The following is a 14219-nucleotide window of genomic DNA, read 5'->3' on the forward strand; positions in this document are numbered from 1 at the left end:
TATTCAGAATGATCTCAATGATAAAAAACATCAGTATACAGACAAGCATAGAAAAAAGACTAAAAAAATTTATACCAAAATGTAAACAGTAGTCATTGCTGGGGGTAAGATTATAAGCAAATATTATTTCCATCTTTCTATGTCTTTATAGTTTCCAAATTTTCTACAATAACTATATAATACTTACATAAGTGGAAAAAATAAAGATTATTAAATTAAATTATTTTAAAGAGTCAGCCACCTCCCAAAGAAGGACCAAGTAATTTGTTGGAAGTCAGGAACCTATAGGAATAAACTGACATTCCACTGTTCCCATCCAGGCTGCTGCATAAGGCACCATCAGCATGTTTTCAGTTCTAGGATGGGCTTGCATGAACCATCTGCACATTCTGGGCTGCTACCCCAGGAACTGGCAGAACCCACCCACCAGGGCCTGGCCACCACCTCTCAAGGAAGCCTGTTCTGATCTCCGGTCAGTGCTGTCCTGTGAGCTCTCTCAGAGCAGGACAGACCCTAGGACTCCCTTCTGCATCTTCAGCAGGATCCAGGCCTGGTAACTAGCATGCTGGCCCCATCCCAAAGCTGCCCTCTAAACTGGATGCTCCCCAAGGCAAAGGCTGAGGACGTAAGAACCTAGCATATGACAGGGAGTCAGGAAATGTGTGATGAACAAATGAATAATTAATGAATGATATTCTAGACTAGCATTGTCAATCGAAACTTTCTGTGATGAGAGAAATATTCTATATTTGCACTGTCCAATGTGGTAGCCTCTACCCATATGTGTCTACTGAGTACTTGAAATGTGGCTAGTATGACTGACAGACTGAATTTTTTATTTTATTTAATTCTAATTAATCTAAATAGCCGTACATGTTCTTATGGAACAAAACTTACATATCACAGTGGTAAAACTGTGTAAGACACAAGATGATCTATTGAACAACAAAAAAAGATGACTGATCCAGTGCCTGGCAGTGCTCAATAAATGATTGCTGCAGGATAATGAAAACGGTAAGGAGGAGGAACAGGAGGAGTATCCCCAATAGCCCAGGCCCCCTACCTGCTCAGCCAATATCAAACAATGGAATTTACGTGTCTCTGCACCTCCCTAGCAAATAGCACTTCTGTATTCTGAGTGCATAGCAGCCAAGGCCCCTGGAGAACGGGAATGGGAAGAGTGGGGAGGGAGGAGTGTGAGGCTAGGACAGGAGAGACCCTGAAGTCTTTCTGCAAGAGGAAAGCTCTTGGCCTATATTGCCAGAGACAGTGAGAGGGCATTCACTCCAAGAAGAAACCTTAAGCAAGCAGGAACTGGCAACAGGAACAAGAAAAGGGCTGGCCAAGGAGTTCCCTTCCGCCACCCCTGCCTCAACTAACCTGTGTGGGCTCCACCACCCATGTGTGCATAAGGGCTGCTCTTCAAACCCGAATTCCCACCTGTCCTCAGAGGACCTCTACAGAGGTCTTAGCCAGCTACAGAGCCCTTTCCCACCCTGACCTCACTGATCCTCACACTAGCCTTGCCAGAGGAGCTAGCGAATATTTCCATTCTATAACTCAGCAAACCAACGCTGAGATTGTTCAAGCTCACCAGGCTGAGACTGGCTAGAGGGCAGGAGTCTGCTTACGACAGAGAGTCAAGTGATAACGTGGTGATGCTGTACAGAAGAAGGCTGGGAACCTGGTCACCCTGGCAGGGAACCTGCAAACACCCACCCTCCAGGGTGCAAGCTCTGTAAGGCAAGGGCTCTGTCTGTTGGTCCACCATAGTGTCCTAGGGCTGAACCCAATACTCGAGACATTCAATAAATATTCAAGCATTAAATAAATATTGAGGAACCAATCAACCACCAACTGATACAGGTACAGCCCTTCCACTGTTCAGGATGCTTTCACACATTCCATCCCATAAGCTCCTAACAACTAGCTGGGCAGGGATCATTCTCCCCATTTTACAGATGGAGAACTGAGGCTCAGAAACTGAGAGCCACTTTGGGTCGCTGTACTGAAAATCTGCTTGGGGAACTTCCCAGGAAGCCCCGCCTTAACTGGAAAGGGACAGATTAATCCTGCTGGGGTCCTATGTTCATTCTCTTCTCTGGACCATACTCCATCAGCAAGTCAGAAGTACATTCATCACAGACCAAGGGGCCTCCAAGGAGCTCAAGTCCCATGGGGGATGAAAACACGGACCCAAGTGTCTATAATACCTGACTCTTCTATCAGGGAAAGTGACAAAGGGCAGTCAGAAAACGAAAGAGGGAAAGGTTAAATCTGGCTGGAGGAGGCAGTTTCTCAACTGTGATGAATAAGTAAGACTGGACCCAAGGCAGCAGAGGTCCAGAGGACCTGATGGAAGGCCCAGGAGGTGGCAGGTGTGGAGGAAGGGCAGGGAGGCCTGCAGCTATCACCTACCAGCTCTGGAACTTGGGGCAGGTCATCTTGGGGCAGAGGTCTCTCTGGACCTCATTCTTTCTCACCTGAAAATGAGGATGGTGATGCCCACCTCACAAGAAGTCAATGCAGGAGAATTAAATGGTCTCACAGGGTATCTACTCACAGTGGGCTCCGCGAATGGAAGGCACTCCTCACCGTCATGACCAGACGGGTGAGCACGGCGACGGCGGGCAGCACAGCAACTGCATCGGAAACTTGGGAGGAAGACTCAGGTAATTTAGCTGTATGCTAAAGTCGAGTGGCAACTTCCAACCCAATAAGCCAGGAAAGGGGGAGGGGTCTATGCCTCCCAACCCACCCCACAGACAAGCACCCTCCCTGTCCCACCAGACAGAGCCTGTCAGAGAGCTGTGCTGAGACAGCCCGCACCCACCTCAGCTAAGGATGACAGCTCCTACCCTCATCCAGCCCCAAGGGAAGCCCAGATGCTAGCCAATCTGATCTGTGTCCTCCACCGCTGGGATGTGAACCTCAGTCTGACTCCAAAGTCCTTTCTCTTTTAATTACACCAAAAAAGAAAAAAAGCAGAGTAAGGGATAGGATACTGCAGTGTAGAGGAGAAACAGCATCAGACAGTGTCAGGCCTGGGACCTGGTCCCAGCTCTGCCACTCGAAAAGACCAAGAACAACAGCTCACCTCTCTTACATACCTACTGTGGGCTAGCCCCTGGGCTACATGCTCTACAGACTTCTCATCTTAATCCCTCTGTCAACCCTATGAGATAAGAATTATGTCCGTTTACAAATGAAGGAGACTGAGGCTCTGAGTTCAACAAACCGTCCAAGGTCTAGCCAGTGGTGCAGTCAAGATCTGAACCCAGTTCTGACCCCAAAAGCCACGTGGCCACCTTTGCACAAGTAACATGGCCTCTCTGAACCTTAGTCTTCCCATCTGCCCAAATGAGGCTTAGACAAATAATATGATCTGGGCAGAGATTGACAGCTTACAAAGCCTACAATAGTACTCGGGGAGGCACCAGAAGGCAAATACAATCCCCCAGGGACTCTGTCTAAGCCTGTTGTAGAGGGGGGATCTCATATGTGGACATCAATTCCCACCCCAGCTGGATCACTAAGAGCTGCCATTGACTGGCTCCCAACTCTCGGCTCTCAGTTCCAACACTTGGTCTGAGGTTCTTAGCAAAATCTGGGTCATATATGTGGCAACCACCACTACCTTCTCTTTAAATCACAAGATGAAACACACGTCACAGAGCCTGGGGCTTTGCCTGGGAGGGAGGACAAGCATGCAGCAGAAAGTGCCCACAATCCTGGCCAAGAGGCCAGTGGCCAGTCACTAGGGGACAGTCATCAGGCCCAAGCTCCTCCACATGGCCCAGAGCTTGGCAGCTCCAAAGATCTCCAGCCAGAAGCGTCTGTAATCACTGACTCCAACCCTTCCCAGAAAGGAAGGGAAAGGGAGGTCCAGATGGGTGAGAAGACTTGCCCAAGGTTACCTAGCAAGCAAGGAGCCAACCTCATCATGAATTGCTCCAAGACATGCTGGGAAGAAAACATGACTATATCCGCATGTGAGCACTCATTAAGCATTTACTGGAGACTCACCTGTGCTGAGATCAACCGTGTGTTTAACCTTGTAGGAAAAACAAGAACATCAAACACAGCTCTTCCTGTACAGGCAACAGGCTCCTTGAGGGCAAGGACTGGGCTGGGCTCCATTCCCAGCACTCCTGGACACCCACTTCAAGGCAGACTCTGTGCTGGACATATGGGGTGCAGGGATAACGAGACTCTGCCCCTCTCCTCAAGGACATGTAAGTAAATTCAAAATTGCCAGAGTATGACCAATACTATGACTGAAGGAAGGATAGGGAGAAAGGGAAGGCTTCTAGGAGGAGGTGGCACTTGAGCTAGGTCTTAGAATAAGTAGGGTCAGTCTGGTGGAAAGGAAGGGAGGGAAAGCCCTTCCAAGAGGTTCTGTTTACCATCTACATGGTAGCAGTAGAAATAATAATAATAATGATCATTCCCACATTAATAGAGCACTTACGACCTGCCAGTCTGTTTTTAAGCACTTATACATGTGTTAACTCATTCCATTCTCATAATACCCTTTTGAGATCATTACTACTGTTATCCCCATTTTACAGATAAGGACATTGAGACACAGAAAGCTCAATAACTTGCCCAAGGTCCCTAAGTTAGTACATAGAGCCAGGATTGAAACCTGGTGGCCTGGTTCCACACCCATGGCTCATTCAGCACCCTATACACCTCTCAGATACCTGCTTCGTGCCAGACCTTGTAGAGCACATGATGGTACAAAAATGAATATTTGAGTGTTATCTATTTATTTTCCCACTTGCTCCAAAAATGATTTAAGGAGGCACAAAGATGAATAAAAAGAAGCTCACAGTTTATAAGGAAAAACAAGTAAAGAGAAAATTCCAGGTCTGAGGCTGCATGAGGAAAAGTCTGTTGCTTCTAGAGAACCAGCAAAGCAGATATCGGCAAGAGATGGAGCTGACCTGGCAGGAAGGCCTTGAATGGCAGGTCAAAGGGCTCAGAGTTTGTCCATTGGCCAACTGGTTGCCAATCTACAAGCCAAGTTGTAATTTCAGGGAAGATCTTTAAAGCATGTACCAAGGACTATCTATAGAACAAATCAACGTCCCTACAATTGTGTGTAGATGCTGCTATGGTTGATAAAATACAAATCTATTTAAAAGAGCTCTTAAAATTAGTAGATACCTAAACCTCATTAGATATCGTCCCCATCAACAGATAGTAAAAGAATAACTGCAATCATGTGGACAGTGGAAAGATTTTTGTCCTTATATTTAGAAAACTTGAACACCCCTGCCGTCAGGGATGGGAAGTAACAGAAAGGTTTTAAGCAAGAGGATCTAGATTCAAGGTCATGGATTTTTGCTCTCCATCCACCCCTGTACCCCCACCTCTCAAAGCCCCTCAATCTGTTTGAAATCAACGATTTGAAGACCCAAAGAAGAGCCTGCCCCAGCGAGAAGCTCCAATGCAGAGATATTCTCACAAAGAGTGCTACGTAAGTACAAATGACTGTTTGATCAATCATTTGGCCTCAGCGTGGGATTTGGTTAGAATTAAAGCCATCTGGCTGGGGGGGGGTTATGGAGGAGGAGACAAGCAGGCAGGAAAATGACCCACCCCCTCCCCCAAAAAGCATTGTTAAAGTATAGCGGAGAAAAACAGTAAAGTTCCTGATGTTATTTCAGCCTAAGCCACTTAATCCTTCAGCACATAAAGCAACATATTTTATGACCTTTTCCCTTTAAAAAGTAAATCAGAAGATGCTGCCTTGAATTCAGATATCTCTGAAACACACCACTCATCCCTCCCAGTGAAATATCCTGTTTCATAAACCTTCTTCGGGATACTTGAAACTGTAGATCACTAAATGCCTAGCTTTAGGCATCTGACATTCCAGAGAATTAATATTTAAACTTATTATAAGAAAAAGAATTGAGTTTGGTTGAAGCATGAAATATTTAATAGTGTCTCCAAATCAGAAACCCTATTTTGTTTCGCACTGGAAATGCCAACGTTATTACCTGGGCTTTACACTCAAATAAGATAAAATGCACAGGCGGTCTTGAGATTAAACACACAATTACAGCCGTTTTCTCCAGGGAGGGGGGAGTGAGACAGGTTTGGGGAGTGAAAGCTATTGAGTTTCATTTTTATGATACACTTAAAATTATATTATCATTCTCTGCCTTGAGGGTTGGACTTGAGAGCGCTGACGCTACTTAACCACCGAAAACTGTCAAAACTGGTGAATCCACAGAGGCCTATTCACAGGCTCTTTAAGCCGTCCTGGTTTTGGAATGGGCTCACTGCTGGGCAAAATCTGGTAACTTTCTCTGCTCGCTTGGACAAAAGTATTAAGTGGTTTGGGATAAAAATTAAGCTTCAATTGACACAGTGGATTCTGGCAGCCTCTGCCGGCACGTGTAATTTATTTACAGGGTTGGAAAGTCGACGAAATATATCATCAACTCTTATACAAACTTCTACTAGGTATTAAATACCCAACCCTCAGAGAAGTAATTCATATAGTCTAGCAACATTCCAAAATAAACCCAACCTCCAGCCCTCCAGAGAGCTTAAAACAGCAAATGGAATCTGTATTTTTAAAGTCAGATTTATAGTACTTCCTGGTTTCTTGCTAAAGCCTTATTTTCTAGCAAACCTGTTATTTCAAAACAAAAGCAACAACATCTAAAAAGAGTAATCTGTTGCTACAAAGACACAAATAGGAAGGGGCTGGGCCTCAGCTATCAGGGTCATCCCTGTTACTTCTTCATACCCTCCCTTTCAGATGCAGTGTCAACATGTGGAGACAAAAAAGCCTTGGACCAGAAAGCCTCCTGCAATTTCATCCTCAGAATAAGTATGATTCCTTGAGAATGGACACACATATAGTCTCATGAATGCACACACAAGGCCACACAACCTAGCAGTGGGACCTCTGCCTTCCACGGGGGTCATTTGGCTCATCCATCATTTGACACAAAAGACCCATTTCCCACGACAAACAACCTCTCAAGTTCAATCTGATTCCTGGCCTGTTCTTCCTCCCAAGCCCTTCTTCATCCCAAGTGCTTAACAAGAAATAACTGTGTGTAGATCCCTGTGACACCACGCTCAGGAAGCATGTATTCTACAACCAGGTGTGGTGGGGATCGTGAGGAATTCACATCTAACAGACGTCTTCAGAAGCAGTAGAAGGGAGACTGCAACCAAGCCCCTGGCAGGAAACCTCCCCAAACTGCAAAAAAGGCTCAGATAAGGACCATAACATCCAATAAGCGAGGGGGGGGAGGGGCACCTCCCCAAACTGCAAAAAAGGCTCAGATAAGGACCATAACATCCAATAAGCGAGGGGGGGGGAGGGGCGGTGGTCGCTGCTTCTGAGAAGGGGTTCCTCTTAGGGGGCCCCTTTATAGCCTCAGAGAGTCCTTGCCTGGACATCAGCTTCCCGAGGACCACAAATTACAACTGGCAACCATTCTCTTTTCCCCATTTCTGCAGCAGGGACCAAGGCAGAGTCTCCCCTTTAAGTCACACCTCAGATTGCTAGCTGAGATGAAGAAAGGGGTGCTCTAGGAAGTAGCTATCTGGACTTGTGGGTACACTCGGCACTCGACAGCCACAGCTACTCTTTCCCAGCTACTTGGGTTTTAAAGACTGGTCCTCAAGAGTGGTGTGCTTTAAGGGGAAAGTACTGGCTTTGCTGTCAGTCAGACCTGGGTTCAAATTCCAGGTCTGAAATTTACTTACTACCTGCACAACCTTGGACACATCACTTAACCTTTCTGAGCCTCAGTTCCTCCATCTGTAAAATTAGAATAGTACCTCCTTTCATCATGGGGCTGTTGGGCCTTAATAAATGTGTTCACAGCTATAAAGTATCTGGCCTGGCATAGAGTAGGTGCTACGTAGAGATTAGTTGACCTCCTTCTTCCCGTTCCTTCTGTGTTCCCCTTAAGCAGTGAAGAGTTCCAAGGGGAAGGCAAGTCCATATCCCGGCCTGACACAAAGGCAGACTCTTTCTATACCCCAGATCCTTCCAACTTCTCAGCTCGGTTGGTGTGGAATCCTGGAGTATCAGAGCAGGAAGGGGCTATGGATCATCCAATCGAACTGCTCCCCATTTTACAAATGGGGAAACCGAGGCTCAAAGTGAAGGACATGGCCCATGTGCATCAAAACTGCACAATGGCACATGTGTTTGTTCCAGGCTGGCCCAACCATAACCACTAAATAAATTCAGGGCATACAGGAAATGCGTGATTCGGTTAACGGACTGAAGTTTTCCTCTCAGTGCATCTAACTTGAGTGCTGACTTTAAAAACAGAGCTCATAATGCTAACACAATCCGCCTCGATCTGCCGGAAACCTTCTGAAGGAATAACCCTTTGGAGTTTAAGGGGAAGACGGGAAAAGAAGAAAACAGATGCTTTAAGTGACTTTAAACTATAAGACCACTGGGTTAGGGCTGTATTCTCTCCACCCCCCAGCCCACCCCGGCCCTCTGTTTTCTTTCAGTTTCTTATAAATAAGGCTTTGGGAGACCAAAGCAGCCACAAAACTAACCCCCTGCCCCCGCCCCCTTTCTGCTTTCCTTACTCAGTAACTCAGCTGTCAGTCCCCGGACTTTGCTTCCAATGCTGAAAGCTTTTTTTTTTTTTTTTTTCATTGTAAACTATTAATTCAGGCAGCGGCTGTTGATAAACAAGAAGTCCGCTTTCAAACTGCTAGAATCGTTAGCACAGTGAAGGCGAACAGCACAAATACTTCAGGAGTTTAGTCTTTTTTCCTAGCCCTGGTGTTACAGCTGTGTTTTTTGCATGATGCAGTCAAATGTTTCAAAACGCACTACAGAGTCTGTTTCATTTCTTCTCCCCCTTAAACTGAATCTTTGTTTCTATCAACACAAAAATAAACTACCCCCTACCAAAAGAAACAACTCTCTAGGTCTAAACTAATTGCAACTAAAATCTACATCAGGAAAAAAATTAGCAAACCACACATTATAATTTAACTTTGAATATAATCATACATGATGTAAGGTGAGGTTGTTGAAATACCACTATATCAGCTTCAAAATAGGGAATTATTTTCCAAGAAAATTGAAAGAAGGGAAATTATCCTCTTTATGCAAAAGCCACAGTTAGTGATAGTCTGGTCAACTTCCAAATAAAGTTTGTTTATTTATTTGTTTGGGTTTTTTTCTCTCTAATTCTATCCAAAACAGATTGAAAACCCTATTCCAAAGTTTAGCCTCTCCCCTCTTCTAGGATACTAGCCAAACTCCACGAAATAAACCCAAAGAAAATGATGATAATTATGCAACATTCAGAACAAAGAACATAAGAATATATTTTTTAAAATGATTCATTGTGCACTTATGCCTGTAATGGGATTTTAACGCACTGTAAAAATAAGTGTGCTGGCTTTCTTAGCTTCTCATGCAAATGAAACGCAGGGAATAACTCTGACATGGGATGGGGTTTTTTTTCCCCCCAGAAGAAGAAGTGTGAAAAACCACAGCATATAAAGAAATGTACGTTTTTTAATCACGGAGCAACACAAGCCATTGATATGTGCTAAGAGAGCCCTGAGAGCTCAGCCCAGCTAAGCACACTACAGGTAAACTACGGAGAAACAACTGGGCCTAAACTAAGTTACGCTCCCATGTGATGGCCCCCTTTCCACTTTACCCGCCAAGTCTTAGCAGCTTCTAGGGAGCTTGCGAGGCAGGAAGGGAAGAGAAATTCTAGCCGCACAAGATTCTTAGCGAATCTTTGGGAATTATATTTCCGCTACATGTCTATAAAAGATTCGTCGGATACATAACTCTTATGATTGTAGACGCAACATGTTCCTATCTCACTTGTATACCCACACACATACTTGTTTCTCTTTGTCTCACTGAGCCTGACATTTGGCCAGCAGGTTTTTCTTCCCCGTATTTGAAACCTCAAGCACCGAAAAAATTTGGATCTGATTATTTCCGGATCACAGGACCAGCACTTTAAAATGGATGAAATGCAAGCAAATTACCCACTAGAGCCAGAGGGGGTAATGCTTTAAAAACAACTCATACCTTTCTATTACAGATGCACTAGGCTCTCCACGGCCTCCCCAGAACATCACAGTGGCTTCTTATTCAGATGAAGAAACTCTCTAGGTAACACCACCAAAACCATCATGTCTTACTCTGCACCACCCCTAAAACCCATGCATGCAATCTACAATTTTGACTACTTTTTGGCATTTATGGCCATGTTATAACGGCTGTTTCTTACTAATGACAGAGTTCACATTTGTCATGATCATCAAACTCCTTTTTATTGCTAGTATGTATCCAGTCTCAGTACACTGTAAAAAGGACCCTATGAGTCTCTGTGAATTAAACAGTGACCTCATTATCTGGTTTGGTCCGGGAACAGAAACTCTGGACAAACAGAATCATCTGGTAAACTATGAAGTTTTCTAACTATGGCATAGATACTAGTTACCAATTTCCAAAGATTCAAGACAAGAGAAACACTAAAAGCAAAAATATTTTAAATTTTTCTGGGAACTTTCGGAAGGCCTTCATTGTGAATGCCAGCTCTCAGCCGCCAACACACACATGTAGAAGGTACAAGTGGTGGAACCAGAATCAAATATTTGGAGCTGGAAGCCTTGGAAACTGCCACTTACCGTCTGTAGCTGTGAGCAAATCCCTGAACCTTAGTGCCTTCATCTATAAAATAGGAAGCCAATTAATAACAGCCAGTATCTGCCCAGCACTTTACAGACTGCAAGGCGCTTCTACAGCTGTTCCCTCGGAAGACCCACCAGGCAGGCGGAATACAGCTGGCGTGAGGGCATATGAGAGAATGTGTGGGAACACACTCTGAAAACTGTAAAGCACTGTGCACAGAAAACCAGCTTCATCGGGCCATCACCACAAAGAAGCACTTTACAGACTGCAAGGCGCTTCTACAGCTGTTCCCTCGGAAGACCCACCAGGCAGGCAGAATACAGCTGGCGTGAGGGCATATGAGAGAATGTGTGGGAACACACTCTGAAAACTGTAAAGCACTGTGCACAGAAAACCAGCGTCATCGGGCCATCACCACAAAGCTGTCTGCCTGCATCAAGCCCAGATGTTAACCTTCTTTCCTTGTCAGGACTTACAAAAGCAGAGTGTCGGGTGTTTAATAATAAGAAAGAAAAATGCAGCATCTGGCAATTTGGCCTTTCCAGCTGTTTGGAATCTGGATAAACGGGATTCTGCCATAAACAGATCGTGATTCTTATTGTAAATGATGACAATGTTAGTCCATGACGTCGCACCGTCCCCAGTGCCTCCCAGCTTTAGATCTGGAAACACACAGGACCCAAACATTTATGGATAAACTTCTGGATTCAGGAACTCACGCCTGTCCTCTGCTTAGGGTTTCTCCACAGCAGAAGGCAGAGTATCTGAAACCTGACCCCAGACCAAGCAATAATGTCCTCTCTCCAGTCACTGGGCAGCAGCGGCTGCAAGAGACCTGAAGATTGGCACCTCTCAGCTTCCCCTAGCTAGTGCACCACAGTGAGAGCCCTTCACATTCAACATTTTAAAAATCAAATCTTTCTTTCTCCTCTCTCTACCACCTTTATCTCAAGTATCACATCACTGACCGTAGCACAGTGACCCCTTCTACCTTTTTATTTATAAAGTATTCTTACAGCCTTTTTTTATTTACCCTGAAAGGTAGGCATTATTACCTCTCAAATTTTTACCTCTCTGCAAATGAAAAACCAAAGGTCAAGAAAGTTAAACACATTACAATAGTAATCCTAAAAGTAACCAGGCATGGAGGTGACCCTTTCACGCTCTTTATCACTAATGCTCTCATCAGTCTTTCAAAGTCCGTAAGTCTCACAGTAAATTTACAAGTGAGGGAACCTGAGGCTCAGAGGAGGAAATAACTTCCCCTAAAGTCCCACAGAGCATAGGTGGTAGAGTCTTAAAATTTCCAGCACAGTCGATACATATTTTTCAATTGATATTTCTGTCTGTTTCCAATAAATCTGAGAGCTTGGAGCTAGACACCAAACATCCGAAGGGTTACGTGATCTGGAGAATATTTTGGTGGGAGTAGGAGCAGCGAGAAGGTGCGATTTCCTTATGGCATTTTAAGAGGGCTGCTGAAGATCTGCTGGGGGAAGACAATTTTGTCTCAGGCCACTTGGTGGCTTCACTGTGAGGAAAAACCTACAGCCACACAGAGGCCAGGCCAGAAACCTCCCCAAACCCAGGCCCCAAAGCCTTCCCTTTCTCCCTAGGCTGGTGTGCCAGAGCTCTGGCTTCCATAACCCCTGACCTGCAAGGTGGCTTTTTACATACCAGAAACTCCCCCACCTTCAGGCCTCAGTTTCCTCACCTTTCAAACGGGTGTGATATATCTCACTCCACCAACCTCTCTGGGAGGCTGTGAAGTTTTGAAGCCTCCTGGAAAAAGCTTAACAAGAGAGGCCAGTTTAAGATTTAAAGAAAGAGGCTCTTTCTCCCATTCCTTTATCCTCCTCTGCCCTTTCCAAATACAATCCTGACTTAAAGATCTCTTATTTTAGACATGGGGGGGATAAAAATAGTTGGGGTTTGGGGGAATGGAAGTAGTAAGATCGTACACAAAGCATCCAGATGAGAGGTCACTAACCACAACGTGGAACAAAGGCTATATTCGGGAGAGCCATTCACTAGATCTGCGGAGAAGTTGATAATCAGATGACAGCCATGATTTTTCTAAACACAAAACGTTGTAGGAGGGTATCTGTTTAAGAGAGGATTGTATACGAAGGGGGACAAACAAACATGGCAGCAAACATTACTCATGTCTTGCGCACGTGAGTAAAAGAGACCTCATATGTATATTCCAGCAATAATACCCTGCAGGCATTACCCCCCACCCCACCCCCATTTATCCCTCTAAAAAATTATCTCTGTCCCTTGGAGAAGAGACTGACATTTAAAAGGAGATGAGAAATAGCTCTCTCCCACAAAGTCAAATGTTTTCTTTAAAAAATAAAAAACAGTTTATGTTTATTTCACTTTACCAGTCCCTGAATTGGGGATTTGGGTATTTTGTACCCATGAGGAGCCTTCATCTCTAAAAGTAAGCCCGTCTACCTCTTCTAAATTGCCGGGGGGTGATGCTAAGAGATTATACCTATAGCCATAAAACACAAACTGTTTTTGTCTTCCTTGAGAATCACCTGGAGAAAAAATCAAGGGGTCCCAGATGCTGATACAATCAAATCCCAAAGCCTTGGTTTCTCCCAAGGGAAAAAAAGGGGGAGAGGAAAGAGCACTTCAACGATTTCTCCAATTTCTAGTTAATTATCTGTCAGCATGAAACTTAAAAATGACGGTTCAATAATAATTAACTACGACGAGAAGGACATGTTCTTGAGAATCGCAGCACCATTGATGACTTTGAGCCCATAAACCATACGTGGGCCTGCACCTTATATTCACCAGCTTCCATGTGTAAAGGAAGGGTAAAGCAAGGTAACTTTTGACCTAAGGCTATGCTTCTGAAGCACCAAGTAAAGAAAAGCCATGTTTAAGTCAGGACTTGACCCAGGCTGGATTGCAGATTCAGAAAAATCTCCATCAGGAATCCAGAAGTCATCTGGTATAATTAATTCCTCACTTAACAGATGGGGAAACTGAGGCCCCAAGAGGGGAGGGGTCTTGATGAAGGCTTCTGGTTTTTGTTATTTAAGAAGATTGTGATACTTCAAAGTTTGCCTTCAGCGGCTCAGAAACAGATACCTACACATGAGTTGCTACTCACCCTAACCATATATAATAAAATCTTGACAAGCTTCACACAACTTTTATCAGAAACATACAGAAGCAAAACTATGTCATCTGAGCTTTCTATACACACATTTCCCCAAAAGAGACCTATTGAGTTTAAATTAGATGCTTCCTGAAGCAGGCATCGTTTCAGACTGACAAGCGAGTCCCAGACCTCTAGAGAGAAACTGAGGAACTCCGGCGAAAGTTCCACCAAGTCCTCCAGAGGATCCCTACAGAGGCATGCGGTGGCGACGCCCGGCAGCCCGAATCTCTCCGCACCCGCGGCCAGGCACACGGCAGAGCCGAACTCACCCTTCCCGGCGGCGGCAACCTTGGACGGTCCGTAGTCTCGGGGACTCCGGGGCCGGAGGAGGTCGTGGGCGCGCGGCGGCGGCGCGGGCGG

General features: G+C 45.0%; 1 protein-coding gene across 1 annotated transcript in view; it reads right to left on the reverse strand.

Moving 5' to 3' along the window:
* GLIS1 (GLIS family zinc finger 1) overlaps positions 1 to 14179 on the reverse strand; it is a 234812-nt gene extending 220633 nt beyond the window's left edge. Inside the window, exon 1 of the mRNA XM_008577259.1 lies at positions 14129 to 14179. The gene's annotated coding sequence lies outside the window, so the exon portion shown is untranslated. The remainder of the gene's footprint in view (positions 1 to 14128) is intronic.
* Between the last annotated feature and the right edge of the window lie 40 nt (positions 14180 to 14219).

The sequence above is a fragment of the Galeopterus variegatus genome, unplaced genomic scaffold, assembly GCF_000696425.1.
Source record: "Galeopterus variegatus unplaced genomic scaffold, G_variegatus-3.0.2 Scaffold1472, whole genome shotgun sequence".
In the NCBI taxonomy this organism is placed as follows: Eukaryota; Metazoa; Chordata; class Mammalia; order Dermoptera; family Cynocephalidae; genus Galeopterus; species Galeopterus variegatus.